The 17,723-nt window shown below is 46.7% G+C and overlaps 1 protein-coding gene across 1 annotated transcript in view; it reads left to right on the top strand.

Annotated features, from left to right (window-relative positions):
• The window catches only part of LOC141162492 (uncharacterized), a 51,961-nt gene extending 37,153 nt beyond the window's left edge, over positions 1–14,808 (top strand). Inside the window, exon 5 of the mRNA XM_073648660.1 lies at positions 11,158–14,808. The gene's annotated coding sequence lies outside the window, so the exon portion shown is untranslated. The remainder of the gene's footprint in view (positions 1–11,157) is intronic.
• The last annotated feature ends 2,915 nt before the right edge of the window (positions 14,809–17,723 follow it).

Below are 17,723 nucleotides of genomic sequence, written 5' to 3'. Positions count from 1 at the left end.
TGTAGGGCCCAGTGTGAGAAAGCTGGGTCTCCCTCAGAGGTCATGGGTCTTCCAGCAGGACAATGACCCAAAACACACTTCCAAAAGCACTATAGAATGGTTTGAGAGAAAGCACTGGAGACTTCTAAGGTGGCCAGCAATGAGTCCAGACCTGAATCCCATAGAACACCTGTGGAGAGATCTCAAAATGGCAGTTTGGAGAAGGCACCCTTCAAATATCAGGTTCGTGGAGCAGTTTGCCAAAGAAGAATGGTCTACAATTCCAGCAGAGCATTGTATGAAACTCATTCATGGTTACCGGAAACGGTTGTTCGCAATTATTTTGGCTAAAGGTTGTGCAACCAAGTATTAGGCTGAGGGTGCCAATACTTTTGTCTGGCCCATTTTTGGAGTTTTGTGTGAAATGATCAATGATTTGATTTTTGCTTCATTCTCTTTTGTGTTTTTTCCTTGCAACCGAATTAAATTAAGATAGTAATACCAAAGAATTTGTGATTGCAATTATTTTCAGGAAGAAACTGAGTATTATCTGACAGAATTGCAGGGGTGCCAATACTTTTGGCCACCACTGTAATAGATCTCTCTGTGTGTAATGACTCTATATAATAGATCCCTCTGTGTGTAATGACTCTATATAATAGATCCCTCTGTGTGTAATGACTCTGTATAATAGATCCCTCTGTGTGTAATGACTCTATATAATAGATCCCTCTGTGTGTAATGACTCTATATAATAGATCCCTCTGCGTGTAATAACTCTATATAATAGATCCCTCTGTGTGTAATGACTCTATATAATAGATCCCTGTGTGTAAAGACTCTATATAATAGATCCCTCTGTGTGTAATGACTCTATATAATAGATCCCTCTGTGTGTAATGACTCAATATAATAGATCCCTGTGTGTAATGACTCTATATAATAGATCCCTCTGCGTGTAATGACTCTATATAATAGATCACTCTGTGTGTAATGACTCAATATAATAGATCCCTCTGTGTGTAATGACCTTATATAATAGATCCCTCTGTGTGTAATGACTCTATATAATAGATCCCTCTGTGTGTAATTGACGCGCCCCCTGGGCCTGTGCTGCTGCTGCTGTGCAGGGGGAATACCCAGAGCCGGATCGCTGGGGGTTGTAGTTCTCCGTGGCGGTGACCCGGTCCGTGCCCAGGGTGGTCAAACCAGTGGCAGTCTATTTGTATGGTAATATGTGTCCGACTACGCCACCCGTGGATTGCGGTCAGTGGGGACCGCCGCTGCGCTGCCGACCGCTGAGGCTGATGTTGGTTGCGCAGCCGAGTATGGGATAACTCCCCACGGGGGGAGTATTGCCTCAGGGCAGCTAATGTGAGAGATGATGGGAGTGATGGTGTGAGGGTCCCAGTGCTAATGGTGCTGGTGTGGCAAGGAATCACAGAGACGTGAGGTGCAGTTCAGGGTCTTTACTGATGGTACAAGGCAGACCCTCCCGGGAGTACTGGCTAGTATAAGGGGCCTGGTCAGTAGTCTGCGAGCAAGCAGGAGTTCCCCTGGCCAGGTGGAGTTGTAGGCCTCCCCGTTTATCTGCACTCTTCCTGGCTACCTTGCTGTCAGCGGTTACAAGTAGCCCACGTCCCTGAGTATACCGTGTGGTGCTCACCCGTATGGCTGGTGACTTGGGGCCTTCTGTTAGCCTCCGCTCCTGGATGGCGGCGCTGGTCCCTTCTTTGTGACTGAGCCTCCGGGCTTCTATGGCCAGAGGACCTGGAATCCCCTGCCGGCTGGTTTCTGCTGCTGGGTATAGATCAGTCCCCACAGCCTCGGACTCCTGTGTCCGGCTTTAGTATCTTCGTCCAGGGCGAACTCTGCTCAGCTCCAGCCCCTGGACTTCTGCTACTGCTCCTCCAGAGCTCCTGTTCTTGCTTTCCCTCTCCAGGCTCTGACTGACTCTAATCCCGCCCCAGACCCAGTTTAAAAGGGCAGATTCCTCCCCTCCCAGGTCTGGGCGGACCGTGTTGCATGTTTAGGGATCCTGACCAGAGAAACCTCCCACTTGCTCTCAGACATAATATCTCTATTACTGCGGCAACCAGACCCCTGGGGTATCGCATTCCCCCCTAGTAAATTTTAGTACTCCGGGACTAAACACATTTTTGAAGAAACATAAATACAAGGTATAAAAATAACAAGACAACATATTTACAAGAAGCTTTAGTCTGTAGAGGTCACGGCGTTTCCGTGACCGGGTGTCCATATCACCCAACAAGGCGAAGTCTTGGCACAGAATAGGGGACCTGTCCAAAGCAAACCCCTTGCGTTGTCCTTGGGCGTGGCTGCAAGGTTATACTAACTACTTTGGGCCGCAAGGAGGCCACGCCAGACAGGTTTTCTCTTCTGCGACCGTCTTCGCAAGAGGCACCAAGGTGCAACTATCTACAAAACTGTTCCGGTTATCCAGTGTCCATAACCTGTTAGTCCAAATAAATCTGCAGGGTAACTGAGAAACATAATTAGTAACAGGCAACAAACATAAACCATAAACATTTTTCAATAAACAGTCAACTTTACAGTGCATTGGTTTAGATTCTCCAGCGAGCGGGCATCTGACCTCTAGTGACTCTAGTGGACCTACGGAGCTCACTAACTGGTTCTGCACTACAGGGTGTAGGAGGTGTTATGGGCAAGCTGGGCAGCTTTCTGCGCACTCTTTGGCTCACTAGGGGCACGGCAGGCTCACTACTAGCAGAGGGTTGATCCTCCTGGACTGCTGGTGTGGATTCTTTTGCCTCCTGGGCCGGCTGCTCTTCCAGCTCTACTGGTTCCTCTGTAGGCACTTGCGGGGCTGGCTGGAGAAAGGTGAGGACGTGTACCACGACAGCGCCGTTTACGTGTGTCCAAGACCGGGGGAAGTCTCCGAGTACGGTACTGATCATTTCTTCCCTTTCCTCTGCGGGTTGAGGGTTTTCTTGATCTTCTTCAGGGCTTTGCAGCTGCTCGGGACACTTCTTCAGGTGGTCTCTGGAGACAATGGCTGTGGTTTCTCCTCCATCCTTACTGATTACGCAGATTTTTGGGTTCTCATGGCTTGATGGCAGTACGGTGTACGGGTCCTTCTCCCACTGGTCGTCCAACTTGTGGAGCCGCCTCTTCCTCTTCAAGACCTGCTCTCCAGGTACCAGGGGAACAGCGGGAGCATACTGGTTATAAGCCTTCTCTTGCCTTTCTCTAGCTTGAGACAGACTTCGCTCGACGCTCTCCTGTACTTTCCGATACTGCTGCTGCCGTTCTGTATCCCAGTCTGCCTCTGGCGAGGTGTCCTCAGGTGTCAGGACTCCCATATCCAGGTCAATAGGCAGCTTACCAGGTCTTGCTCTCATTAGGTAAGCTGGGGTACAGTTGGTGGAACCTACAGGGATGTGGTTATACAGGTCCACCAGATCGGGCAGTTTCTCAGGCCACAGACTGCGTTCTTCCAGGGGCAATGTTTTTAGCAGATCTATCACCACCTGGTTCATCTTCTCGCAGAGTCCATTGGTTTGAGGGTGATAGGGCGTTGTTCTTATCTTCTTGCAGCCATACAGGTTGCAGAACTCCTGGAAGACCTCCGCTTCGAAGGCTGGTCCTTGGTTTGTCAACACTTGGTCCGGGTACCCGTGTGGACGGCAGAAGTGCTGCTGGAAGGCTCTAGCTGCTGTTTGAGCCGTTAAGTCCTTGACCGGGACCACCACCAGGAACCGGGAGTAATGATCTACGATTGTGAGGGCGTAGACATACCCAGATCTGCTTGGAGCCAGTTTCACATGGTCCAGGGCTACCAGTTCCAGTGGCTGTCTGGTGATGATGGGCTGCAGGGGAGTCTTCTGGCTGGCTCGGTCTTTTCTTCTCAGGTGGCACGGGCCACAGTCTCTGCACCACCTCTCGATGGCTCCTCTCATGCCTACCCAGTAGAACCGTTCACGCAACTAGAACTCCAGCTTCTTCCATCCGAAATGCCCTGCTCCGTTGTGGTATGCCTCCAGAACCATAGCCGCGTCTCGTCTTGGGACCACTACCTGCCAGGTCAACTCATGTGTTCGAGAGTTAACCATTCTCCGGCACAGCTTCTCCCTGTAGAGGAACAGCTTACTTTTCTCCTTCCACAGTTGCTTGGTCTCCTCCGGAGCATCTGGGTCAAGACGGGCATCGGCCTGGGTCAGCATTTCCTTCACCAAATGGACTGCGGGATCACTGTCTTGCGTCTCCGCCCAGTTGTAGTGGGGCAAGGGATTGAACGTCACGGAGCGCCTGTCCTTCACACGGTGGGAATACAGGGTAATCCCATGACGGTGGAACACAGGGAGCTCAACTTCTTCTAGATCTTCTGGATCTTCTCCTACATCCGGTAAGTTCGGCATTCTAGACAGGGCATCCGCGTTGGCATTTGAGCGTCCTGCCCGGTATTTGATGGTGAACTCAAAGTTGGACAGGCGGGCCATCCATCTCTGTTCCAGGGCACCGAGCCTTGCAGTGTCCAGGTGTGTCAACGGGTTGTTATCCGTGTACACGGTAAATTTGGAGGAGGCAAGGTAATGCTTGAAACGTTCGGTCACTGCCCACACTACTGCCAGGAACTCCAGCTTGAATGAGCTATAATTCTCAGGGTTCCTCTCAGTGGGCCGTAGCTTAAGGCTGGCGTAAGCGATTACCCGTTCTTTCCCTTGCTGGATCTGGGACAGTACGGCTCCTAGCCCGATGTTGCTTGCGTCCGTGTGGAGGATAAAGGGCTGGCTGTAGTCTGGATATGCCAGGATTTCATCCCCCGTGAGGGCCATCTTCAGCTGGCAGAAGGACTCCTCTTCCAGCTTTTCCCACCTAAAGGGCGGCTTCTGGTTTTTGGCTTTCCGAGATTGGCCTATCAGGAGGTCCTGCATAGGGGCTGCCATTTTGGTGAAACCGGGAATGAATCTTCGGTAGTAGCCTACCAACCCGAGGAACTGCCGCACTTCCTTTATGCTGGAGGGTCTTGGCCAGTCCTTAATCACGGTGATCTTATCAGGGTCAGGAGCCACTCCGTCAGCACTCACCACGTGTCCCAGGTATTGCACCTTTGGTTTCAGGAGGTGACACTTGGAGGGTTTCACCTTTAGGCCGTAGTTTGCCAGAGCTTCGAACACTTCTGCCAGGTGTTTCAGGTGGTCCTCGTAGGTCTTGGAATAGACGATGACATCGTCCAGGTATAACAGGACCGTCTCGAAGTTCCGGTGTCCCAGACAGCATTCCATCAACCGTTGGAAGGTTCCTGGTGCGTTGCAGAGCCCGAACGGCATGCAGTTAAATTCACTGAGACCCATCGGGGTGGTGAATGCGGTCTTCTCCCGGTCCGCCTCTGCTACAGGAACCTGCCAGTACCCGCTAGTGAGATCCAAAGTAGAGAAGAAGTTAGCAGATTTTAATGCAGCTAAGGACTCTTCTATCCTTGGTAACGGGTACGCATCTTTGTGTGTGATACGGTTGACCTTCCTGTAGTCTACACACATTCTCATGGTGTTGTCTTTCTTTTTCACTAAGACTAGTGGAGCTGCCCAGGGGCTACAGCTGTCCCTGATTACCCCAGCCTCCTTCATGTCTCTAAGCATCCCCTTGGCGTGTTGGTAGTGTGCCGGGGGTATGGGTCGGTATCTCTCCTTTATGGGAGGATGGTCTCCCGTGGGGATGTGGTGTTCTACCCCCTTTACTCGCCCGAAGTCTAGCGGGTGTTTACTAAACACTCTCTCGTACTCTCGAACCACCCGATAGACTCCCTGTTTCTGGTGTGAGGGAGTGGAGTCAGTACCCAAATGCAGTTGCTGACACCAGTCCTCCATTGGTTTCTTAGAGCCGTTACCTCCCTCTGGTTGAGATGGAGGCAAGGGTTCCACGGCCTGTACAGAGTTCTGGTTGATGGTGAACAATTTGGCTAGCGTGGCATACCAGGGCAGGTGTACTTCTCTCTCCCCGATATTTATGATGCGAACGGGCACCCTCCCATGGCGTACATCGACCACCCCCCGTGCTGTCAAAATGGTGGGCCTACTGTCTGAGTAGATGGGTTCTACCATTGCTTGGTAGTCTCTACCTCTTAGACCAATAGCTGCCCGGCACCAAATCATCATCTCACTTTTTGGGGGCATGGCAATAGGGAACGGGTCACACATTCTCACGCTACCTATCTCACCACCAGATAGTTCCACCTGTTGCCGCTTCATCAGTGCCCGGATCTCTTTTTGGAGCACACGCTGCTGGCCGGAACTGGCGTTCTTGGCAACCTGCTGTAAAATGAGAATCACCTCTGCAAGACAATTTTCAATCACATTAGTTCCCAAGGTTATTCTAGGGTGACTCTCATGACGGTCTATGTCCACTATTATCAGTCCTTGTGCCGCCAGTTCGACTTTACCGATCTTAATGGTCACCTCTTTGAATCCCACCTGCGGCACGGGCTGACCATTGCTGGCGATGATACTCAGGTCGTCATCTGGGTAGCGGGTTATGTCCGAGTCATTCCAGTACTGCTTGAAGAGCACGTACGGGATGGTGGTGACCTGTGACCCGGTGTCTAGTAGGGCACTCATAGGAATGCCATCCAGTACCACAGGCAAGATTGGACGTCCCCCTACGTATTTATCACGCCAGTTTGATGGGCCTGATGGTCTTATGCCTGGGGGTTGGCCCTCTACCCCAGGTTGTGCCCGTTTAAATGACAGTACCTTGCCACATGTCCGGGTTGATTGCAGCGGCGCCAGATGGGTCGTCCGTCCTCGTTGTATCTGTCGCTGGGTCTTCCTCTGGCCGGTGGGGTCCTCCTCAGTTGGCACCACGGGACGTCCTCCGGTCCGGATGCCAGCTGGATCTTTCCTGGAGAAGAGACCTGTAAAGACTGCACAGTTCTGGTTAGCGCGGCAACGCTCTTAGTCAGCTCTTGGACCTGATGGTGCAGGTCTGTAGCCGGGTCACTGTTTAAAGCCTGCGCATCAGCTCCCACAGGCCCTGCAGACAAGGGCGCCGTCTCCTGGTGGTAAGTGATAGCAGGGCGCCTGTGGGTCACAGCGCCACCTAGTGCCGGTTCTCGGAGCACCCGGATGGCTCTGTCCTTGAACTGTGCAAAGTCCAGGTCAGGGTCTTGTAAGGCCATTGCCCGCAACTGGGTTCAATGAGCATTGCACAGTAGACCCTCAATAAATTGTTCAGTCAACAGCTTATCTTCATTTCCCACGCTGTCAGGGTCTGCCTGCTTAATGGCTCTCAGGGCCTCTTGTAGGTTTAGAGCATAGTTTCTTCTACTCTCATGTGCCCGTTGTTTGCACCCATAAAATCTTAGTTTTATTTCGGCTGAGGTGCGGGTGTCAAATGTGTCTTTCAGCCGGGTTAGTATGTCTCTGACAGTCCTCTTCCTCCCAGGTGGCCAGGACTTTACCTCCCTTTGGGCTGCCCCGATTAATTGGGCCACCAGGATGCTCACTTTTTGCTCTTCTGTGAGGGGGTACACCTGGAAGAGGCTATCCAGTCTTTCTCTAAAGTCATTTAGAGTATGTGACTCCCCTGAGTACTGGGGTAGCCAGGTTGCCCCCGGGATATAGAGCATGGTGAATGGCATGACTGCTGCAGCGGTTGCGCTGGCGGTGGCTGTGGCAGTGGAGCTCCCCTCGGTATCCGGCATCCTCCTCCCCCCTAGTGGACCGTGGCCTACCTTGCGATGCTCTTCTTCCGTAGGCCGCGGCTCCGCAGTCGATCGTCGGGGTTGAGGACCTGGCGTCGCGCTCCGATGACGTCAGCGTCGCTCTTTCTCCCTTCCAGGACCTTGCGCAGCGTCAGAGCGTGGGGCGGAGCGTGGGGCGGAGCTTCGGATCTAGGGCGCTTTCGGCGTCCACGCCCCTCTTCTTCCCGTGCGGCGTCCCGAAGATGGCGTCCGAAGGCGGGAAGCAGCTGCGGATGGCGGGAAGAAGGCAGAAGAAGGCGGGAAACGGTCCAAGATGGCGTCTGATGGCGGGAATCGGCTCCGGATGGCGGGAAACGACTCCGGACGGCGGGAAACTTCACCACAGGTAAGTATAAAAGTCTCTTTTTCAGGCACGCAGTACCCGGTGGTTGCGGGCACGAAATCCTGCCGACTACGCCAAAGTTGACGCGCCCCCTGGGCCTGTGCTGCTGCTGCTGTGCAGGGGGAATACCCGGAGCCGGATCGCTGGGGGTTGTAGTTCTCCATGGCGGTGACCGGGTCCGTGCCCAGGGTGGTCAAACCAGTGGCAGTCTATTTGTATGGTAATAAGTGTCCGACTACGCCACCCGTGGATTGCGGTCAGTGGGGACTGCCGCTGCGCTGCCGACCGCTGAGGCTGATGTTGGTTGCGCAGCCGAGTATGGGATAACTCCCCACGGGAGGAGTATTGCCTCAGGGCAGCTAATGTGAGAGATGATGGGAGTGATGGTGTGAGGGTCCCAGTGCTAATGGTGCTGGTGTGGCAAGGAATCACAGAGACGTGAGGTGCAGTTCAGGGTCTTTACTGATCGTACAAGGCAGACCCTCCCGGGAGTACTGGCTAGTATAAGGGGCCTGGTCAGTCTGCGAGCAAGCAGGAGTTCCCCTGGCCAGGTGGAGTTGTAGGCCTCCCCGTTTATCTGCACTCTTCCTGGCTACCTTGCTGTCAGCGGTTACAAGTAGCCCACGTCCCTAAGTATACCGTGTGGTGCTCACCCGTATGGCTGGTGACTTGGGGCCTTCTGTTAGCCTCCGCTCCTGGATGGCGGCGCTGGTCCCTTCTTTGTGACTGAGCCTCCGGGCTTCTATGGCCAGAGGACCTGGAATCCCCTGCCGGCTGGTTTCTGCTGCTGGGTATAGATCAGTCCCAACAGCCTCGGACTCCTGTGTCCGGCTTTAGTATCTTCGTCCAGGGCGAACTCTGCTCAGCTCCAGCCCCTGGACTTCTGCTACTGCTCCTCCAGAGCTCCTGTTCTTGCTTTCCCTCTCCAGGCTCTGACTGACTCTAATCCCGCCCCAGACCCAGTTTAAAAGGGCAGATTCCTCCCCTCCCAGGTCTGGGCGGACCGTGTTGCATGTTTAGGGATCCTGACCAGAGAAACCTCCCACTTGCTCTCAGACATAATATCTCTATTACTGCGGCAACCAGACCCCTGGGGTGTCGCATAATGACTCTATATAACAGACCCCTCTGTGTGTAATGACTCTATATAATAGATCCCTCTGTGTGTAATGACTCCATATAATAGATCACTCAGTGTGTAATGACTCTATATAATAGATCCCTCTGCGTGTAATGACTCTATATAATAGATCCCTCTGTGTGTAATGACTCTATATAATAGATCCCTGTGTGTAATGACTATAATAGATCCCTCTGTGTGTAATGACTCTATATAATAGATCCCTCTGTGTGTAATGACTCTATATAATAGATCCCTCTGTGTGTAATGACTCTATATAATAGATCCCTCTGTGTGTAATGACTTTATATAATAGATCACTCTGTGTCTAATGACTCTATATAATAGATCCCTCTGTGTGTAATGACTCTATATAATAGATCCCTGTGTGTGTAATGACTCTATATAATAGATCCCTCTGTGTGTAATGACTCTATATTATAGATCCCTCTGTGTGTAATGACTCTATATAATAGATCCCTCTGTGTGTAATGACTCTATATAATAGATCCCTGTGTGTAATGACTCTATATAATAGATCCCTCTGCGTGTAATGACTCTATATAATAGATCACTCTGTGTGTAATGACTCAATATAATAGATCCCTCTGTGTGTAATGACTCTATATAATAGATCCCTCTGTGTGTAATGACTCTATATAATAGATCCCTCTGTGTGTAATGACTCTATATAACAGACCCCTCTGTGTGTAATGACTCTATATAATAGATCCCTCTGTGTGTAATGACTCCATATAATAGATCACTCTGTGTGTAATGACTCTATATAATAGATCCCTCTGCGTGTAATGACTCTATATAATAGATCCCTCTGTGTGTAATGACTCTATATAATAGATCCCTGTGTGTAATGACTCTATAATAGATCCCTCTGTGTGTAATGACTCTATATAATAGATCCCTCTGTGTGTAATGACTCTATATAATAGATCCCTGTGTGTAATGACTCTATATAATAGATCCCTCTGTGTGTAATGACTCTATATAATAGATCACTCTGTGTGTAATGACTCTATATAATAGATCCCTCTGTGTGTAATGACTCTATATAATAGATCCCTCTGTGTGTAATGACTCTATATAATAGATCCCTCTGTGTGTAATGACTCTATATAATAGATCACTCTGTGTGTAATGACTCTATATAATAGATCACTCTGTGTGTAATGACTCTATATAATAGATCCCTCTGTGTGTAATTACTCTATATAATAGATCCCTCTGTGTGTAGTGTCTCTATATAATAGATCCCTCTGTGTGTAATGACTCTATATAATAGATCCCTCTGTGTGTAATGACTCTATATAATAGATCCCTCTGTGTGTAATGACTCTATATAATAGATCCCTCTGTGTGTAATGACTCTATATAATAGATCCCTCTGTGTTTAATGACTCTATATAATAGATCCCTCTGTGTGTAGTGTCTCTATATAATAGATCCCTCTGTGTGTAATGACTCTATATAATATAGGAGTTTCACTTTTTGTATTGAAGAACTGAAATAAATTAACTTTTTGATGATATTCTAATTTTGTGAGAAGTACCTGTAGATCATATATATCAATCTCATATCATCTATCTACTTTTAATGGGTATGTACCAAGATTAGAAGTTTCACCCTTTCCATAAAAAAGGGGATACTAAGGGGATACTTCCGTTTTCAGGGATCCTACTGCTGAGACCTCCACAGATTTCAAGAATGCGGTTCTGAAGAGCCCATTCTGAATGGAGCCAATCATGCCAGCATCTGCCTTATTCATTCTCAATGTGACCTCTGGAGATAGGCAGCTTCTGATCTTATAGGGCAGACTAAGAGGTGCTCGCATGTGGGGTTTTTGCTTTCTGAAAATTGCAAAAAAGTCTCAGTAGTTAATAATTTCTGCGGTATAGGAAATCTCTGGTAATTTGAAATGTTAAATTGCTTAACAATTCCACTTTTCCTAAGTGATTATAATTCTGACATACGTTACAGATTTTCCCTGGCATCCAGACGTCGGATCTATCAATGTCCCCGATCTGGAAGATGGTAAATCAGCCACACTGACCTGTGATATCTCCGGATATTTCCCTGATCTTCTATCTATTATCTGGTTCATAAAGAAGGACGGAAATGTGACCGATCTGCCCAGAGAACCATCAAAGAAGGACAGAAATTACAAGATCTCACATAAGGGGAAGAGACAGACAGTTAACACTTATTCCTGTCAAGCGTCAGTGACTTTTACCCCAATAATAAGTTCAGACGAAGGATCAGAAATCATCTGCAGAGTGGAGCATCCCAGCGAGGAGGGTCCCATAGAGCGGAGCACCGGACCCCTACACATCGGAGAGAGAGTTATATGGTTATAAACTATAATGCAATGACAAGTTACACCATGACACAAACTCGCCAGTACACGGTATACGTGCCGCACCAGCACCACTATGGCATCTTGCAGTCACTGGCGTTGTGATTATGTGAAATATGGGGCAAGTTCTGTAGGCACCAACATGGGGAACTGTATTTTCACCAAAGTTTAGAACCAAAAGGGGAAACTGAAAAACAGGTAAAAAAAAATTATGTAGTGCACAAATATATAACGCCAAAACTCGCAACGAAGGCAACACAGTAACACGCTTTGGGGTGGGCGTATCTCTATGAAGTCCCTGCTGCCATCCACACAGGTATATACTTACATTACCTTTGTGATCATTGCATATGTAGCACCCTGAGGATTCGGCTGCTACAGGGGTGTTGCACCTCAACCCAGAGGTGTGATATTCCACTCCCGGGTAAGGATGGAGTGTGGAACTGAGCTCAGATAGCTGCATGCACTACACACATCCCATTTACGAGGAACAGACCGATGGTACTCCCACTAGAGAAATGTGCAGGTACGACAGTGTCTGTTCCTGGCTGGAGTGGGAGGGGGGGTGGAACATCCCAGTAGTGTAGGGGCAGATAGGGGGAGCAGTCTGGGTAATGCTAGGAGCTCATTGGGTGCTGGTCACCTGAGCTCACACATAGAGGGAGTATATAAGGTGGGAACCATCTTAGATCAGAGTCAGTCTGTCAGAGTGTAACCTGAGGAGCAGAGCAGAGAAGCTCAGCCAGAAGGGCTGACAGGGAGTTGTGGTTCCGGCTGGGCCCAGCTCCAAGGCCAAGAGAGAGAGAGGAGTCTGAAGGACCCAGAGAAAACAAGAGGGAACTCCAAGAACCCAAAATTAGATCAGAGGGTGAAGAGTTGGCACCTAGGGTACCGGATCCCAAGCTGGCAGAGAGAAAAGCACACCTTAGCCAGAGACCGGAGGTCGTGGGCAGGATCTGCCACGACCCTCACCAAATCCACCAGGAAGGCAGACCAAGTATAGGGTCAGGGAACCCAGAGGAGGTGTACCCACCAAGAGACCCGAGGGAGCCGGACATAGGTGGATCCCTGGTGAGAACGGCCAGAAGAGAGGGAAAGTCAGACAGGAGCTCAGGACCACGCTCCAGAACTGCCTGGGGGTTAGCCGAGTCCAGGACCTGGTGGACGCAGCACGGCTCGGGTGGTCGCTTCAGGCCAGAGTGACCATAAGAACACCCGTAAGTAAAAACCCCTGAACTGCACAGCCCGACTCTGAGTCTTCTTGCTGATTCATCCTGCACCTTCACAACCACCATCCTCTACATCTGACCCCCTGAGGCTATACCCCTCCCGTTGGGGGTTATACTACCAAAGCTGCACACATACCAACAGCCTCAGCGGACCCTGCTGCAGCGGCGGCCTTTTGACCGCAAATCAACGGGTGGCGTAGTCGACACAAAGAACTCTAATAACATCATAAGGACTGCCACACACTGAGCTTGACACCCTGGGCACGGACCGGGTCACCGCCACTCGGAGACTACAACCCCCATCTGATCCGGCTCCGGGTAATCCCCTAACAGCACTGGCCCAGGGGGCGCGTCACATATATTTACCTCCACCCTCACCGACCTTGTGTGGCTACATCATCTTTTCATGTAGACTTTTGCCCATTGGTACCCCGGATTACTATATATTACATATTTATATGTATTTATTTATTGCTATCGGTCAGCATTATAGCATTCAGCAAATATATCCACAACTGTAAGGTTACCCTATTATATCTGCTACATCTAAGCTGGCCATTTACTTTTACAGTTGTGCTCAAAAGTTTACACACCCCGGCAGAATTTTTCCTTTCTTGGCCTTGTTTCAGAGAATATGAATAACAAAAAAACCTTTTTCTCCACTCATGGTTATTGGTTGGGTGAAGCCATTTATTGTCAATCTACTGTGTTTTCTCTTTTTAAATCTTAATGACAACCAAAAACATCCAAATGACCCTGATCAAAAGTTCACATACCCCAGTTCTTAATACCGTGTATTGCCCCCTCTAACATCAATGACAGCTTGAAGTCTTTTGTGGTAGTTGTGGATGAGGTTCTTTATTTTCTCAGATGGTAAAGCTGCCTATTCTTCTTGGCAAAAAGCCTCCAGTTCCTGTAAATTCCTGGGCTGTCTAGCATGAACTGCGCGCTTGAGATCTGCCCAGAGTGGCTCAATGATATTGAGGTCAGGAGACTGAGATGACCACTCCAGAACCTTCACTTTGTTCTGCTGTAGCCAATGACAGGTCGACTTGGCCTTGTGTTTTGGATCGTTGTCATGTTGGAACGTCCAAGTACATCCCATGCGCAGCTTCTGGTCTGATGAGTGCAAATTTGCCTCCAGTATTTGCTGATAACGTGCTGCATTCATCTTTCCTTCAACTTTTACCAAGTTTCCTGTGCCTTTGTATCGCCAAAACATCAGCGATCCACCTTCGTGCTTTACTGTAGGAATGGTGTTCCTTTCATCATAGGCCTTGCTGACCTCTCTCCAAATGTAACGTTTATGGTTGTGGCCAAAAAGTTCAATTTTGGTCTCATCACTCTAAATTACCTTGTTCCAGAAGTTTTGAGGCTTGCCTCTGTGCTGTTTGGCATATTGTAGGCGAGATACTTTGTGGCATTTGCACAGTAATGGCTTTCTTCTGGCGACTCGACCATGCAGCCCATTTTTCTTCAAGTGCCTCCATATTGTGCATCTTGATACAGCCACACCACTAGTTTTTAGAGAGTTCTGAATTTCAGCTGATGTTATTCGTGGGGTTTTCTTTGCATCCCGATCAATTTTCCTGGCAGTTGTGGCAGAAATTTTTGTTAGTCTACCTGACCATGGCTTGGTTTTTACAGAGCCCCTGATTTTCCATTTGTTAATCAGTTTGAATGCTACTGACTGGCATTATCAATTCATTGGATATCTTTTTGTATCCCTTTCCTGTGTTATACAATTCAACTACCTTTTCCCATAGATCCGTTGACAATTCTTTTGCTTTCCCCATGACTCACAATCCAGAAACGTCAGTGGCTGGATGAAAGATGCAAGAGTCTGTCTGGATCCCAGAAACTCACTCAGCTTTTATGCACACACACTGATTACAAGCAAACAGGTCACAGGTGAGGATGTTACCTTTAGTAGCCATTCAAACCATTTGTGTCAAATTCTGTGCATGTTATCAGGCCAAAATCACCAGGATACGTGAACTTTTGATCAGGGTCATTTGGATGTCATTATGATTTAAAAAGAGAAAACACAGTAGTTTGACAATAAATGGCTTCACCCAACCAATAACCATGAGTGGAGAAAAATTTTTATTTTGTTATCATTCATATTCTCTGAAACAAGGCCAAGAAAGCAAAAATTCTGCCGGGGTATGTAAACTTTTGAACACAACTCTATATATTCAGTGGTTTCATTGATACAACTTTTTTGGTGTCATCATTAAATATTTTTGGCCGATTTACATGTGTATTGTATATACTCAGCTGCTTCTTTCTTACGTTCATTGTTACATAACATCATGTTTTACAGACTGTTTGCATCACTGTTCTATCTGGACGTGCGCCTCCTTTTTATCTTGTTGCATCACTTCTGCACACCAATTGTTTGATTAATAAAGTTTATATATTTTTTTCACTGCATCATTTTTTGACCTGTTTTTTTGTTTCCTCTTTTGGTTCTATTGTCTTCTTGCTGATTGGTGATAAAAATATCACAGTACAATAAATTTATGTACACTTATATTATTATACGTATAACATGTCTCATTGACATCTACTTTCATATACACGTACACAAGGGCTAGTGTGCGCATACATTCATTTTACCTTGCCTTTGACTCTTCTAATATTTCACCAAACTTTCATAAAGCAATAATCCAAGTGAATCTAAAAAACTTTGTAACATATTTAAATCAGAGAATTCTGAGCAAAGAGAGGAAACAAGCAGATGGAGACACAGAAAGATTGTGCTGAGCTTTCTAGCAAGTCTTCTACCTCACTTCAGTGCTGAATTCACATCTACACTGATCACTGCTGCTGTGTAATGTCCTCGATGCTGCTGTTACTTGTCCCTGTGTGCTAATAACGGAATGAAGAGCAGGAATCCCTCCCTGTGTGCTGCGCTGTAAATGGCAGAGAATTGGAGCCCTGCTCACAATTATTATTAGCACAGAACATTGGAGCCTAATACAAAGTTCTGAAACTTTTTTATCATTTTTGTTTCAACTACTCTGATATCAGCGTTATTAATTTGTGCTGCATTACAGACCTACATGACGGCGGGAGCAAGTAAAGTAGAAGACATCGGTCAGACAATCGGGAGCCTCGAGAAATATTTATTTAAAGACAAATCATTTTAAGCACCTCGTGCTCCTTTTCTGTGGTTAATAAAATTCAAGTAAAAAATGGCAAACATTTACACTTTTTTTTAATAATTTATTTTTGTTCGGCTTTGAAAAAGATAAAGCATAAAAAAAAACGCTTTGCAATGTACAATAGGAAACAATTTGCGGAACTGATTACGGACAAAGGATGTCGTGTATCGGGATCACAGAGTAGAAAATACGAACTGAAAGCCTCAAGAGTGTTTTCTTTTAAAGGAGTGCATCATCAGAAAATTACCTATTTTTTAAATCAGGTTTTTATGTATTTTTTTAAAATTTGCTTGCGATATTTATTAAAAAACTAAATTAGTAATATTACAATGTTTACACTGGAAACTGGGTCTTTCTTTACATTCATACTTCCTGCACTTTCAGGAATCGTTTTCAGCAGGCTCATTATCAACAGAGGCAGGGCTAAAATGACTGATAACATTTATACGCATCTGAAAACACAAGATACACCAATCACAATAAGTGATATCACAGCACTCCCTACCTTCACAATGACATTTGCACACGCTTATTAGATGCTTCAATTAAAAATATAAGGTCAGAGTCTCTTCATTGCTGCTAATGTACATGTGGATTTACTAAAACAGGAAGTTAGAGAAGAAAGTCCCAGTGGCCAGTGTGAAAATTACAAGATCTCCATTTTAAATACAAATTTTGAAAAGGAAAAATATAAAAAATTGACAAAAATGAAAGAACAAAAACAAAAAAACTCTGATTTAAACAATAGGTCATTTTCTTTTCTTTTTAAATTCTTTTTTAATTTTTCAAATTAGAATACAAACATATTACATTGTTACTCTTTAGAATAGTAATATTGGCTGTAAACGTAATGTAGAAGTCCAATATAGATTTTATTGCTTGTAGAATTATTCTAAGGAAATAATTAGCTCAGTTAATGGCTACAATATATCTAGTTAACAATTGTAATGTGAAAAAGAGCAAGGTCGTTTAGGGTTAAGAGGTAGTAGAGTAGGGTGTGGGGGGGATTGGGGTAAATTAAAGTATATGACAGATTTACAAAGAGTCCTGAGTACATTAATTAATCAATCTAATATTGATTCTTCATAAATAACTTGTTCAAATGGATTTGTGTGAAATAAAAAGTTTTCTTGAGAGGCGGAGATATCAAGTGTTAGTTTGTTCCTATGGGGGTAGAGAAGGAGTCGCTTTTGAAGAGTCTTAAGAGTAACCAGATTTCTTTGAACCACCTACGGTATGTGCTTTGTGTTCCCAGTTTGTAAACTTCTTAAGTCGACATATCTGCTCTAGTTTGAGTTCCCATTAAGAAATAGAGGGAATCTGAATTCAACATTGTCGGTTTCAGGATTCCAGCTGACGCTAACAAGTGTCTGAGAAGAGAACGTTTGTTTCGGGAGGTATTCTCTCGGAAGAGATGTAGTAAACAGATATCTCGGGTTAAGGGCAGAGGAGTTTTAAGAATTTGCGATATGGATCTAAGAACCATTGACCAATAATTTTTAATCTTGGGACAGAGTCACCACGTATGATACTAGGTTCCAGGTTCTGATTGCATCTCCAACATGTTGGGTCATATGAGTTATTGAATCTATTGAGTTTAACAGGTGTAATATGCCATCTAGTTAATATTTTGTATCCACTTTCTTGCATATGAACACATTTAAAAGACAGTTTAGGGGTAAGTAATATCTTATCAGTCCCTGCGGTAGAGAGTGTCCTCGTAGGTCACGTTCCCATTTTTTGGTTCGTGTAGTAGGGAGTAGAGATGAGCGTTGTTCTACTCGAACTGTT

This window comes from Phyllobates terribilis, unplaced genomic scaffold (assembly GCF_046119375.1).
Source record: "Phyllobates terribilis strain yellow unplaced genomic scaffold, ASM4611937v1 Scaffold_9__5_contigs__length_417890890, whole genome shotgun sequence".
Lineage (NCBI taxonomy): Eukaryota > Metazoa > Chordata > Amphibia > Anura > Dendrobatidae > Phyllobates > Phyllobates terribilis.
The sequence above is the reverse complement of the archived record's forward strand: the minus strand, read 5'-3'. Positions and strand labels throughout refer to the sequence as shown.